This window comes from Pseudophryne corroboree, chromosome 3 (genome assembly GCF_028390025.1).
Source record: "Pseudophryne corroboree isolate aPseCor3 chromosome 3, aPseCor3.hap2, whole genome shotgun sequence".
Taxonomy (NCBI): domain Eukaryota; kingdom Metazoa; phylum Chordata; class Amphibia; order Anura; family Myobatrachidae; genus Pseudophryne; species Pseudophryne corroboree.
In genome coordinates, this window is record NC_086446.1 from 82,703,365 (window position 1) to 82,716,220 (window position 12,856).

Sequence of the window (12,856 nt, forward strand, 5' to 3'; positions counted from 1 at the left end):
CTGACAACGCAGAAATCTGCACTTTAAAAAGGAGCCTTTTGGACTTTTTCATACCTTCTCTATCCATGTCGGCATAGAGCTGGTTATAAACCTTGTGACGAGCACAGCGAGCCGCCGAGCCCAAAGCGTAGCGAGCCCCACGAGGGGATGCCTTTCTACAATTGGGGGTCCAAGATGACAAAACTATCCATACAAACCCCAAAAATGAAAAAGAAAATTCTCGTAGTCCGTAGAGGATGCTGGGGTTCCATTTAGTACCATGGGGTATAGACGGGTCCTTTGGGAGCCACTGGCACTTTAAGAGTCTAATAGTGTGTGCTGGCCCCTCCTAGCAGACTCCGTCTAGAAACTGTGCCCGAGGAGACGGACAGACTTCGAGAGAAGGAAATACACAGATAGTGGTGAGATTCACACCAGCTCACACATAACAAAAGGGAAACCAAGCTAACCAACGTGAAACGATTCAGCAGCGACTGAACAAACAATACTTAACCAAGTAACAATGCAGGAAATCGAAGCACTGGGCTTCATCATATCCCATTGTTATCCTGTGGATAACCTGTGGACCCTGCCGGAGAAATATCGGTATAGCGGTAAGTACGGTGTACACTATATTAGAGAACCCTGATGCACCTAGTCCCTTCGGGTATAGAATATAGTGATAGCTAACTTAGATGGGATACACATGAGTGAAAACATTCAGCATGTACAGGCACACACAGTCAATGCAGAGATTATAAGCACAATAAAACTGCACTGGACTAGTAATATATACATTACACACACACACACACATACATACATACATACATACGAGTGCCTTGCTAAAGTATTCACCCCCCATGGCTTTTTACCTATTTTGTTACATTACAACCTGTAATTACATTTATTTATTTTTTATCTGAATTTTATGTGATAGATCTGCACAAAATAGTCTAAGTTGGTGAAGTGAAATGAGAAAAATGTACATTAAAAAAAAAAGAATTTTTATAAAAAAATTTTTTTTTGAAAATTGGCATGTGTATATGTATTATTAACCCCTTTGTTATGATGCCCCTCAAAAGTTCTAGTTTAATCAATTACCTTCAGAAGTCACATAATTAGTGAAATGAAGTCCACCTGTGTGCACATGATCAGTCAGTATAAATACAACTTTTCAGAAAGGCCCCAGAGGCTGCAACACCACTAAGCAAGAGGCATCACACCATAAAGACCAAGGAGCTCTCCAAACAAGTCAGGGACAAAGTTGTTGAGAAGTACAAGTCAGGATTGGGTTATGAAAAAAAAATTAAAAAAAAAATAAATATCCAAATCTTTGATGTTCCCCCGAAGCACCATCAAATCCATCATCTTCAAATGAAAAGAACATGGTACCAACAACAAACCTACCAAGAGAGGGCCAGCCACCAAAACTCACAGATCGGGCAAGGAGGTGCAGCACAGACACCAGAAGGTAACCCTGAAGGAGCTGCAGAGTTCCACAGCAGAGACTGGTGTATCTGCGCATGTGACCACAATAAGCCGTACACTCCATAGAGCGGAACTTTATGGAATAGTGGCCAATAAAAAGCCATTATCTAGTGTTAAAAATAGGAAGGCATGTTTTGAGTTTGCCAAAAGGCATGTGGACGACTCCCCAAATGTATGGAGGTAGGTGCTCTGGTCAGATGAGACTAAAATTTAACTTTTCGGCCACCAAGAAAAACGCTATGTGTGGCGCAAACCCAACACATCACCCCAAGAACACCATGGTGCTAAATACAGGGATATTCTTGAGCAAAACCTGTTTCAGTCTGCCTGTGATTTGAGTCTGGGACGGAGGTTCACCTTCCAGCAGGAAAATGACCCGAAGCATACTGCTAAAGCAACACTCGAGTGGTTTAAGGGGAAACATTTAAATGTATTGGACTGGTCTAGTCAAGGCCCAGATCTCAAACCAATTGAGAATCTGTGGTCAGACTTGAAGATTGCCGTTCACAAGCAGAAACCATCCAACATGAAGGAGCTGGAGCAGCTTTGCCTTGAGGAATTGGGCAAAAATCCCAGTGGCAAGCTCAGAGACTTAACCAAAGCGACTTGCAGCTGTAATTGCCGCAAAAGGTGGCTCTACAAAGTACTGACTTTAGGGGGGTGAATAGTTATGGACGATGAAGTTTTCTGTTATTTTGTCCTATTTGTTGTTTGCTTCAGAATAAAAATAAAATAAAAAAATAAAATCTACAAAGTTGTATGCATGTTCTGTGAATTAAATGATGCAAGCCTACAAACAGTCCATTTTAATTCCCGGCTGTGAGGCAACAAAACATGAATAGATGCAAAGGAGGGTGAATACTTTAGCAAGGCACTGTATATATACACACACACACACACACACACATACCTTCGCGGTCCTAGACCGGAGGTATATATCAGAACACTCGTACAATATATTCTGTAATAGGGACACTTTCTTAACTAACGCGGTCTGTAAAGTCTCAGTGCTGTGGACAATAAGATTTTAATTACCTACCAGTAAATCCTTTTCTCGTAGTCCGTAGAGGATGCTAGGGTCCATATTAGTACCATGGGGTATAGACGGGTCCACTAGGAGCCATTGGCACTTTAAGAGTTTAATAGTGTGGGCTGGCTCCTCCCTCTATGCCCCTCCTACCAGACTCAGTCTGGAAACTGTGCCAGAGGAGACAACATACTTCAAGAGAAGGAAATACACAGACAGTAGCGAGATTCATACCAGCTCAACAAGGCAAACCCAGCCAACAGGCTGGAAAACTCAGCAACAGCTGGAACAGTACTGAAACAGTAAAGAACACAGAACTTACCTAGGAACAAGGCAGTACTGAACCAAATAACCACTGCAGGATAAAGAAGCGCTGGGCGGGCGCCTAGCATCCTCTACAGACTACAAGAAAAGGATTTACTAGTAGGTAATTAAAATCCTATTTTCTCTTACGTCCTAGAGAATGCTGGGGTCCATATTAGTACCATGGGGATGTACCAAAGCTCCCAGAATGGGAGGGAGAACGTGCAGGTTCCTGCAGAACTGCTTGACCAAACTTGGTCATCAGAGGCCAAAGTATCAAACTTGTAAAACGTGTTCGACCCAGACCAAGTAGCCACTCTGTAAAGCAGACACACCCCGGGCAGCCGCCCAGGAAGAACCCACTTTACGAGTAGAGTGGGCCTTAACAGATTTTGGACACGGCAATCCTGACGTAGAATATGAAGGCTGGATAGTGAACCTGATCCAGTGAGAAATCATCTGTTTAGAAGCAGGACACCCAATTTTCTTGGGGTCATACAGAGAATCGGACTGAATTTCTGTGACGAGCAGTCCTCTTCACATAGATCTTCAAAGCCCTCACAACATCCAAGGCCTTTGAAGCAATTGAGGAGTCAGTAGCCACTGGCACCACAATAGGTTGGTTGACATGAAAAGCCAATACAACCTTCGGAAGGAACTGTTGACGCGTCCTGAGTTCCGCCCTATCATGAAAGACCAGATAGGGGCTTTTACAGGACAAAGCCCCCAATTCCGACACACGTCGGGCAAAAGCTATGGCCAACAAGGGGACAGCCTTGAGAAACTTGATCTCAGCCTCCTGTAAAGGCTCAAACCAATCCGATTGCAGGAAACACAACACCACGTCAAGATCCCAAGGGGCAGTCGGCGCCGCAAAGGGAGGCTGGATGTGCAGAACCCCTTTCAGAAAGGTCTGAACCTCAGGGAGGGCACACAATTGTTTCTGGAAGAAATTGGATAAAGCAGAAAATCTGGACCTTTAGGGACCCCAATTTCAGGCCCATATCCACTCCTGCTTGCAGGAACAGGAGAAACCGTCCAAGTTGAAACTCCACCACAGAAAATTTATTGGATTCACACCACGAGACATTTGTTTCCAAATATGATGGTAATGTTTAGACGTTACCCCCTTCCTATCCTGTATCAGGGTAGGAATAACCGTGCTCGGGATACCCTTCCAAGCCAAGATCTGGCGCTCAACCGCCATGCCGTCAAGCGTAGCAAGTCTTGATAAGCGAACGGCCCCTGTAGTAGAAGATCCTCCTGCAGAGGCCTTGGATCTCCCAGTAGTAGATCCGCGTACCAAGCCCTCCTTGGCCAGTCCGGAGCAATGAGGATTGCCAGAACCCTCGTTCTTTTTACAAGCTGTAGAACTCTTGGAATGAGAGGAAGTGGAGGGAACAAATACACTGACTGGAACGCCCACGGTGTCACCAGCGCGTCCACCGCCAGTGCTTTAGGGTCTCTCGACCTGCAACAGTACCTCGGCAGCTTCTTGTTGAGGCGGGAGGCCATCAAGTCTATGTGAGGAACCCCCCACCAACAGGTTACCTCCTCGAACAACTCCGGGTGGAGGCCCCACTCTGTCTGCTGAGGAAGTCCGCTTCCCAGTTGTCCACTCCCGGAATGGAAGATTGCCGACATCGCCACTGCGTGCCTTTCTGCCCAGAGGAGGATTCTTCTCACCTCTGACATTGCAGCCCTGCTCTTCGTTCCGCCTTGTCGGTTTACGTAGGCCACTGTAGTCACGTTGTCCAACTGCACCTGAACAGCCCGATCCTACAGAAGGTGTGCTGCTTGAAGAAGATCATTGTACACGGCTCTTCGCTGCAGGATGTTTATTGGAAGAAGGGATTCCTGACTTGACCACCTTCCTTGGAAGGTTTCCCCTTGAGTGACCGCTCCAACCTCTAAGACTTGCATCCGCGGTTAGAAGGATTCAGTCCTGAACCCCGAACCTGCGGCCCTCCAGAAGGTGAGGCAGTTGCAGCCACCAGAGGAGTGAAAGCCTTGCTTTCGTCGACAGACGTATCCTCTGGTGCATGTGTAGGAGAGATCCTGACCACTGGTCCAGGAGATCCAGTTTAAAGGACAGAGCATGAAACCTTCCCTACTGCAGAGCCTCGTAGGAGGCAACCATCTTCCCCAGAAGGCGGATGCACTGATTAACAGATACCCAGGCAGGCTTCAAGACATCCCGGACCATTGTTTGTATCACCAACGCTTTCTCCATCGGTATAAACACCCTCTGCGCCTCCATGTCGAGTCTCTTTATCGGCTCCAGATGCGACTTTGGAAGGTTCAGGATCCAACCGTGCTCCCTGAGAAGATGCGTTGTGAGAGCAATGGACCTTAACAACTTCTCCCTGGACAATGCCTTGATCAGCAGGTCATCCAGATATGGAATTATGTTCACCCCCTGCTTGCGGAGAACCATCATCTCTGCCATCACCTTGGTGAAGACCCTCGGTGTCGTGGAGAGACCGAATGACAGTGCCTGAAACCGATAGTGATTGTCTAACAGTGCAAACCTGAGATAAGCCTGATGCGGCGACCAAATGGGAATGTGGAGGTACGCATCCTTGATGTCCAGGGACACCAGGAACTACCCCTCCGCCAGACCTGAGATCACCGCACTCAGACTCCATCTTGAATTTGAACTCCCTCAGATAAGAGTTTAACGATTTCAAGTTCAAAATGGGCCCAACCAAACCATTCGGTTTCGGTACCACAAAAAGGTTCGAATAGTAACCCTTGTTTTGCCGAGGAGGTGGAACTGGAACAATGACTTCTGACATTTCCAATTTTCTGATAGCTTCCAGTAGGATAGCAAAGCTGGCAAGCATGATTTGAAGAATTGGTGAGGTGGGAGAGTTTGAAACTCCAGCCTGTACCCCTGGGACACAATATCCTGTACCCAGGGATCCAGGCCGGACGACACCCAGACGTGGCTGAAATATCGGAGTCTCGCTCCCAACTGACCGACCTACAGGCTGTGCGGTCCACCATCATGCTGAGGACTTTGAGGCACCAGAAGCAGACTTCTGATCCTGGGAACCTGCAGGTGCAGGTTTTTTGAATTTGGCACGACCTCCTCTAAAGAAGGTGCGAGAGGGCTTGTGACGTGATGGGAGAAAAGGGTTTCTTCGTAGCCGGTGCAGCTGAGGGAAGAAAAGGAGACTTACCTGCGGAAATCCACGCATCCAGCACCTCCGCAAAAAGAGCCTGACTTGTGTAGGGTAGGCTCTCCACATTTCTCCTGGATTCCACGTCCGCAGACCATTGGCGCAGCCAAAGACCACTGCGAGCCAAGACGGACAAGGAGGAGATGCCCGCAGCGATGGAACCCAGATCCTTCATGGATTCTACCAGGAACCCCGCAGAATCCTGTATGTTGCGTAAAAAAAAAATCAACGTCACCTTTATCCATCGCAGTCAAGTCTTCCTGCAGTGTGTTTGACCATTTTGCTATAGCTTTAGAAACCCATGCACAGGCAATAGAAGGCCGCAGTATCGCCCCTGAAGCCGTGTAAAGGGATTTGAGTATAGTGATGCGATTTGCCGGGTCTTTCAAGGCGGTAGATCCCGGGACAGGTAAGACCACCTGCTTTGACAGCCTGGAGACAGACGCGTCAACAATAGGCGGGATCTCCCATTTTTTCCTATCCTCCTCCGGGAAGAGAAAAGCAACCAGAACCCTTCTAGGGATCTGGAATTTTCTCTCTGTGTTTTCCCCGGATTTTTCAAATATAGCATTTAATTCTATAGATGCAAGGAAGGTTAGCGAGGCTTTCTAATAGTCTGTGAAGTAAGCCTCCTTAAGAGTTGTGTTAACAATATTTAACCCATCCCGCATGGCCTCAATCATCAACTGCATCCCCTTAGCAAGTGATGCCGTCCCCCTCAGCACATCCCCATCACCGTCTGCCGCGTCAGAATCGGTATCCATGTCATCCTGCGTAATTTGGGCAAGAGCACATTTATGAGAGTGTACCACAGGGGGTCCCAAGGGAACAGAACCGGACCATATTGCCATAGAGGACTGCAATACCTGAGTTGCATTCTCAGTCTGTGCAACCCTCTTCGAAATCTGAGAAATAACCCCCTTAAAAGAGGTTAACCACTCCGGCTCCCTAGCCGGGATCTGCGCTACAACAGTGCAATCCTGATTACATGGAATGGGATCTTCCTGAGAAGATCTATCCTCTGCAGCATATGAGACAGTCTCTAGACATGGTTGCTTGCAAACCCCACAAACACACAGGGCAAGGGCAGACAGAGTTTCCCAACAAAGAATGGCAGAGAGACACAGAGATTGGAGCCAACCCACACACAGCGCTTCCAAGGTATAGGGAGACCCTTAATCAGCGCTGACTGTGCACCTTAATAGGTTACACAGTCTATACACAGCCCACCACCCCTTCTACAACCCCCTGGTACCGTACAGATAGCTGGAGTTGCTCTGGAGGGACTGCACTTCACAGGCAGTGTGTCTGCAGGCAGGAAAATGGCGCTCAACGCTACTGGGTCCGCTCTGAGAAGCTCCGCCCCCTTAATGGCATTGTCTTCTCGCTCTTCCAAGATTATACTGGCCTGAGGATTTACTGCTGGTCGAGAACCAGGGACCCAGACAGGCTTTCTGGTCACTGTAGGCGCCATCTTCACATCGGCTCCCTGCTTGCTAGGGGGGCTGATGACTCACTCGCTACCGATCTTTTGGCTCTGTAAGGGGGTTGCGGCATGCTGACGGGGTGAGCGATCCCCTGCGGCGGGGAGCGATCTATCCCCTCAGGAGCTCAGTGTCATGTCAGCAGAGATAGTGGCTCAGACCCCGCAGGGCGGACACAACTCCCCTCCCCTCAGTCCCACGATGCAGGGAGGCTGTTGCCATCAGCCTCCCTGTAAAAAAAAATAAAAAAACTCTAAAAATTTGTTTCTAAGAAAGCTCTGTAAAGCTCCTCTAGCTGTGACCGCCTCCTCTGGGCACATTTTCTAAACAGTCTGGTAGGAGGGGCATAGGGGGAGGAGCCAGCCCACACTATTAAACTCTTAAAGTGCCAATGGCTCCTGGTGGACCCATCTATACCCCATGTTACTAATATGGACCCCAGCATCCTCTAGGACATGAGAAAGGCTGCTTTACATTGCCCTGCAATCCCAGAGACCAGTAGCAGCTATGCTCAAAAGATGGCACCCAGCATCTCTGTCAAAAACTGAGGGAATGCGAGATGCAGCGCCAGGGCAAGAAATCTGCGAGGAAATGGCGCCCCGGGCCGCGGAGGGGCGGGGCTACAGGTCAAGAGCCGACTCCCCTATGCTGGGCCTCACCACCGATACTACGGTACCTTACCAATAGGGGCATTAGTACACCCGACCTATATTCCTATGCCCTGGCGGATATAGTGGGGTCCCTGCTCGATGACAGTGTCCACGCCAGCGTCGCAGTCCGTCTCCCTAGACTGAACAGGAACGCGATTTAGTGGCGGGTCCCGCCTGGGGGGCCCTCTTTCCTCCTCTCTTCGTTGCAGCCACGCGAACCAGGAGAACGTCTGCGACCATGTGCCTGAGCCGCGGGAGTATGCGACGCAGCTTGGGAGGTGACGGAGAGCAGCACTGAATGTCACCCTGACATAACAGTGCTGTGGCCCTTGAATACTTCTTAGCTTTTCCAGGGCTGCCCAGTGCAGCCCGCCTATTAGGTGACCTGCTGCCTGCAGGCACCACTCAAAAAACTGAGCTCTCAGTGCCTGGAGGCAGGGTTATAGAGGAGGCCCCAATGCATCCTGGGACGGTCAAAGCTTTGCCTGATGGTGCCTCTGGATCCATAGCCAGAACATTAGATGAAGAGCGATAAAACAGAGTGGGAGGTGTGTATGGGAAGGTGGGAGGGAGGGGAGCGGGGGATGGGGAGACGGCATATGTAGAATGACAGGTGTATGGTTATACTGCTGTATGCGATCAAATATTGTGTGTAATGTACGTTGTGATGTGGTGAGTGTGATCTTAGGATCAGTGGAATTACTTGTTATTTTGTTGTATTATTGCAGGGTTAAACACATAGATAAAAAAATTTTTTAGGGAATATTACACAAGGATGATAATAAGTAATGTCACACATTGTAGCACAGAGGTTCATGGGTGACAAGCTCTTATCCCACTCATAAGAGATTGAATCACTAGGGGATGTTCCCTGTACTGATGTACGAGATACACCAGAGAGTGTGGGGAGAAGACTGGTCAGATCTCTGGGCTGGTAACACACAGTGACATGATGTGAGGGGGAGAGCAGGAGTATAATAGGGGCTGATGGCTCCTGATGTATGAGATACACCAGAGAGTGTGGGGAGGAGACTGGTCAGATCTCTGGCCTGGTAACACACAGTGACATGATGTAAGGGGGAGAGCAGGAGTATAATAGGGGCTGATGGCTCCTGACTCCCCCACTGGGCAGATACATTGTCCTCATTAGTCTGTACTGACAGAGGAGGGTGTAGGATAAGAGACTGCTGTAGTGACAGAACAAGGAGTGTATGTGACTCTTCTCTGTAATAAGTGATTATTACTCACCTGTGCTGATATCTGTAGGGATTTCCTCCTCCTTACACTGCTGGTCACCTCTCACATACGTCTTCTCCCTCTCTATCTTCTACCTTAATAGAAGCAGAGCTGTACTCTGAACAATCTACAAGACAATAATAATAATAATAAAAAACAAAAACAAACTTTCATGTCTTGTTTTATTAATAGACATAGAGATATTAAAATGAATATAAGACACACAGCTTCTCTACACATCAAATAGTGAGTCACTTTGGTATTTGGTGAGACCCTAAATCCCACCTACCAGATCCTCCTGTGGGATCCTGTGATACTCCTTCGTACAGTCCTGGGAATAAAGAGGACAGGGACATCTCTCTGGGATATCTGCGTTGCTAGATCTATCATCATGAGACACATAGCGGACGATTATATTGTATATATGTGGTCAGATGACGTGTAATCCATAAAACTGCCCTTTGCTATATAAAAGCAACAAGATCGGTTATTCTCCATTACGTCCTTGTACAGGCCCTTGTAAAGGGATGCAGTTAAAATGCAGACGGACGGAATCCTGTCGGTCTGAATCCCAACCAGTGGCATAACGTGGGCAGACGGAGCTTGGGATCCCGGCATCAAAATACAGACGATTCTCTAACGTTCGGTTAGCGGGACGCGGGGGTAGGAGGTTAGGTTTAGGCATTAGAAAGGGGGTTAGGGTGCAGGGACGGAAAGGGGATGGTTAGGGTTAAGTACTTACAATGGGGGGGGGGGGTTAGGTTTAGGCTGCGAGGAAGGGAAGGCTAGGCACCCACAAGAGAGGGTTAGGGTTGGGGACAAGGGAGGGTTAGAGTCCTTTCTGGGGGGCTGTCGGGATTTTGATGGTTGGTATGCCACTATCGGTATTATGACCATCGGTATATCATACCGAGTCCCTTGTAAATACTCCCTCTGCTACATAGGTCTTTTGCATGTAATATTTTTCCTCTGTACTTGTTAGTAAGGAAAGTGTTGCCCATCGGAAACTGTATGCTATTTTATATGGAGGATAATACACTATTATAACATAAATAACGTGAAATAAATGTTGTTTCATGTAATCTTAATATATAAAGGTCTTTACTAATACCCCTTTCAGACCACCAGCTATGAACATGGGTTATTGGCACATGAACGTGAATAACCTGTGTTCCTGTGCGGTCTGAAAGGTGGCAGGGTTGACATACTGGCTCGAGCGACCCGGTATTCCAACTCGGGTAGTGAGGAGGGTTGAACACGTGTTTACCTGGCTCACTGTGCGGTGTGAATGGGAGCCGGGGCGATGCGACCAGTTTCCCATTCACTGTGTGTGGACGGGCGGCATACTTGGAGACCATGTGATTTCCGAGCGCTGTCCCTGCAGCTTCACCGCTGACATCACCAACCCGGCAAGATGCCGGGTTGCTTAAAGCGGCTGCGGGGCGCATAATGGGAGCTCCCGTGTCAGGCTCCCAGGAGTGACCTGAAAGGGGTATAGATGTATCGATTGGTATTAAACCATAAATTCCTATATGATACGAAGTTCTTGATGTACTACCACTACTCCGAGACCATAACACCTACACAAGACAGATTGATTGGGGGAGTGCACACAATCTCTGTCCTTTCTCAAATAAATGCAAAAATGATTAAACATTATTAGTATATATAAAAATTGTATTATATAGATGAGAAAAACAATTGAAGTCACATTTCTGTTCGTATCTACTGAGGATGCCGTCTTAGGTTTATAATACATTAAATAAAGGCACAATAGCCCTTGTTCAGGTGCAAGTCATCTGTTAATTTCATTCTCCAGGCTCTCTGTTCTGTCACAGTGTATTTCCCTATGTATCAATCACTCTAAATAAACTCGTAATCACAGAATTGTCCGTGGTCTATTTATATATCACAGTCAGGGAAATGTGTTTGATCATTGCTCATATAAGTTGCAACACAGTAATAAGATTCCGTCACAGTGCTTAAATGTATCAAATAGACATTGTTGTTCCCTCAGCACATATGGGGCGGTATCCAGTTAGCCCAGGTAAGGCGGCGTGAGACGCAGCTAATCTGGGATTTTGTTTCACCTGCCTCAGGTGAAAAGGGGGCTTGGCTGTTCCGAAGAAGGGGCACTGCCTAGTCAATGTCACTATATGGGGGCATGCCCAGCACTTACGGAGGTGCTGGGCTTCCCCCATGCTCTCCCCTTAATGTGAATAGATGCCTTCATGCACCAGTCATTGGATACAACACTGCGCTGTTTTAGCATGCTGCCGGTATTAGGGCACGGTGCATTTTGCCACTCTAAAATAAGGCAGGGTACGACGACCTGCTAAAACTTCCTAGTGTTAACAATAAGCATATGAAATTAAATCCCCATAATAAACACATTATGCTGTGTATAATACATCCTATATCACTGTACAGAGCACTCTCATCAATATAATAGTCCCACATATCAATGTGTACTGGCATATTCTTCATCATATATCACACAAGAGCACAAATCAGTCTGAGCTGGGAGCTGTATTATGCATCATATATCACTGTACAGTCCTATCACCCCTATATAAGAATACCACATATCAGTGTGTGCTGGGAGCTGTGTTATCCCCCATCATATATCACTGTACAGTCCCCTCTCCTCTATATAACAATACAATATGTTGTAGAAGAATTTGCCTCACCTGAGCAGCGTCACGCTGTGTGATGGTAGATGCAATGATCTCTCCCCGCGGTACCAAGAAGATGATAACACGTGCATATTAGAAACAAACAAAATGTCCGCCACTCATCATCTTGCGTTAGGTTTGCGACAAATCGTAATTTCCTCCGGTGAAGAAGCTGTGACCAATCAGATGCTGAGGGTGCCTGGTCTTCTCCCGCATTCTGATTGGCTCACCAGCACATTACTCAGAAGGGGATGAGGCGCATTTGCTATGGTAGCGTCTAGGATGCCTTCGCCGGAAGGACCTAGTGCACGTCAGGCAGTGGGCGGTGCTGGGGGCGGAGTCGATAGAAGCGTCGCGGCGCGTACGCGCGGTACGCGGGAACTTTAAATAGCAGTGCATTGTAGTCAGGAAGGGGCAGTGCGGCTGCGGTTTTGAAGCGGTCCGGGGCTGGTTTATGTAAGCAGGATCCCAGGACAGGACTTGATTAGCACCTTGTTGCGTTCAGGCTGCTGGAGAGTAAGATGAATGTAATGCTTTTTTTGTGTGACTGGCTGGTGGCAATCGGACCTATCCCAGGGTTAGCTTATCGTGGCCAGGTGTTATGGATGGGATCTGCTCGGTGTGTCCTGTGAGTGGTAAGTGGGTTAAAGCCTCCCCCAATGCCTGAATTGAATGGGTTAATGACCCCCCCCCCCTCTCATGCCCTCACCGAGTGGGTTAATGGCCCCCCCATGCCCTCACCTCATACCCCATGCCCTCACGGAGTGGGTTAATGACCCCCCCCATGCCCTCACGGAGTGGGTTAATGACCCCCCCCCCCCCCCCA

At 47.9% G+C, this 12,856-nt stretch overlaps 1 protein-coding gene across 1 annotated transcript in view; it reads right to left on the bottom strand.

The window, feature by feature from the left end:
- The window catches only part of LOC135054816 (gastrula zinc finger protein XlCGF57.1-like), a 64,146-nt gene extending 51,867 nt beyond the window's left edge, over positions 1–12,279 (bottom strand). Inside the window, exons 1-2 of the mRNA XM_063958188.1 lie at positions 12,046–12,279; positions 9,368–9,482 (exon numbers count right to left, since the gene is read on the bottom strand). The gene's annotated coding sequence lies outside the window, so the exon portion shown is untranslated. The remainder of the gene's footprint in view (positions 1–9,367; positions 9,483–12,045) is intronic.
- Positions 12,280–12,856: the final 577 nt, after the last annotated feature.